Below are 2663 nucleotides of genomic sequence, written 5' to 3'. Positions count from 1 at the left end.
ATTTATTTTACATGTACATATTTACTATTCTATTTATTTTGTTAATGATGTGCATATACCTTTAATTCTAATTGTTCTGACGATTTTGACACCTGTCTACATGTTTTGTTGTCTGTCTCCCCCTTCTAGACTGTGAGCCCATTGTCAGGTAGGGACCTTCTCTGTATGTTGCCGACTTGTACTTCCCAAGCGCTTAGTATAGTGCTCTGCACACAGTAAACACTCAATAAATATGATTGATTGAATGAATGAGCCGTATCCGACCTGATAATCTTGTATCTACCCCAGCTTGGCTCTTAGTAAGTGCTTAAGAAATAGCATAAAATTCTTATTATCTACACAGTGTTGAGGAAGGGCATAAATGCATTTTTTAAGGGTGGTGGCTGGGCTAAAATGGTTTACTGTGTTGGAGGTTAGTCAATCAATGACATTAATTGGACACTTACTGTATGTAGGGCACTGAACTAAAAGTTTGTAAGGATACAACAGAATGGGCAGACATGTTCCCTGCCCACAGTGAGGAGCAGTATGGCCTAGTGGATAGAGCACGTGCTTGGGACTCAGAAGACGTGTTTTCTAATCCCGGCTCCGCCACCTGTCTGCTGTGTGACCTTGGGCAAGCCACTTAACTTCTCTGTACCTCGGTTACCTCATCTGTAAAATGGGGATTAAGACTGTGAGCTCCACGTGGGACAACCTGCTTGCCTTGTATCTGCACCAGCGCTTTGAACAATGCTTGGTACATAGTAAGCGCTTAACAAAAACCATCATAATCATCATCATTAATCCCCATTTTACAGATGAGGGAACTGAGTCCCAGAGAAGTGAAGTGACTTGCTCAAGGTCACACAGCAGACAGGTGGTGGAGGCGGGATTAGAACGGGTCCTTCTGACTCCACGACCCGGGCTCTGCCCTCTGGACCACATTGTTTCTCCCTTTAAGTCACAGTTCACTCTCTGCATTCTCCATTGATTATCCCACTTCCCACCCTTCGTTTCTACCCTTACAGTCTTCCCTACCACTGCTCACCCCACCTTCGAATCCCTTCTGAAGTTCCACCTTCTTTAGAAGACATTCCCTGATTACTTTTTCTTCTCTCTGGCTCAAAACCTCCCAACTACCATCTCAGCAGTTGTGTACCCTCTATGAACCTTTACGACATCTACCTCTGTAGATCAGAAAATCAGTCTCATTCCTTTCAGAGAAAAGATTTTACTCTCTGAACGCCAGAGAGCAGCCTTGTTGAGGTTGTCTTGGAAATGGCTGACTTTCTAAAACTCTTGGTAGAGGCACGGAACTCTGAAGAAAGAGAGATGTATTCGCATGGGTGAAAAGGACACAGTCATCTGTCACCATGGGCTTGCCTGGATGAATAATAATCCAATAACAAACTAAATAAGTCTGTTTAGCGCTTACTGTGTGCCAAGTACCATACGATGCCCCGGGATCAATACAAGGTAATCAGGTCGGACACAGCTCCTGTACCACCTGGGGCTCACGGTCATAATCCCCACTTTACGGATGAGAATACTGAGACACAGAGAAGTGAAGTGACTTGCCCAAAGTCGCACAGTGGACGAGTAAAAGAGCTAGGATTAGAAACCGGGTCTTTCTGCAGGGATGATTGAGGATAATTTCAAGGTTACAGGCTTGTGAGACACAGAGGATCGTGATATTTTCTACAGGGTTTGGGCGGAAATATTCATTCATTCATTCAATCGTGCTTGTTGAGAGCTTACTATGTGCAGAGCACTGTAATAAGTGCTTGGAAAGTACGATTCAGCAATAAAGAGAGACATTCCCTGCCCACACTGGAATTATAGTCTAGACGTGGAGAGTCAGACATCAACATAAGTAAATAAGCATCAATAATAATAATAATAGCAATATAAATAAATATAAATATAGATATATGCTCATCGGAACAGGTAAACAGGCAAGTTGAGGGCAATAGATGGACAACTGACAGAGAAGGAGTAATGGAGTAATAAATGCCCTCAAAAAATGAGAAGGACAAATGCACACAGTATAAAAACAAACAAAACTGGAATCTGATTAGGACACTGAGGACAGAGGGGTGGAGAAGGAAGATCAGATACAATGCCTGTCTTCCATGGGGCTCTTATTCTTAGAGGGCAGGAGAAAAAGTATCTTATCTCCATTTTCCAGAGGAGGACGTGTGCCGGAGAGGTTAAGGGACTTGTCGAAGGTCTCATACACACAATATGCCAGAGTCAAAGGAAAGAGTATAATCTGGTCTTCTGACTTGCAGTCCAACCCTTGTTCCCCTCTGCCATGAAGACTCCCTAATGAAACGGCACCACCATTCTTCCCGTCTCACAGGCCCGCAACCTTGGTGTCATCCTCGACTCCGCTGACTCGTTCACCCCTCACATCCAATATATCACCAAAACCTGCCGGTCTCACCTCCACAACATTGCCAAGGTCCGCCCTTTCCTCTCCATCCAAACTGCTACCCTGCTCGTTCAAACTCTCATCCTAACCCGTCTGGATTACTGCATCAGCCTCCTCTCCGATCTCCCATCCTCCTATCTCTCCCCACTTCAATCTATACTTCACGCCGCTGAGCGGATCGTCTTTGTGCAGAAACGCTCTGGGCATGTTACTCCCTCCTCAAAACTCTCCAGTGGCTACCAATCAA

Source organism: Tachyglossus aculeatus, unplaced genomic scaffold (assembly GCF_015852505.1).
Source record: "Tachyglossus aculeatus isolate mTacAcu1 unplaced genomic scaffold, mTacAcu1.pri scaffold_99_arrow_ctg1, whole genome shotgun sequence".
Taxonomy (NCBI): Eukaryota; Metazoa; Chordata; class Mammalia; order Monotremata; family Tachyglossidae; genus Tachyglossus; species Tachyglossus aculeatus.
Note: the sequence above shows the minus strand (reverse complement) of the source record.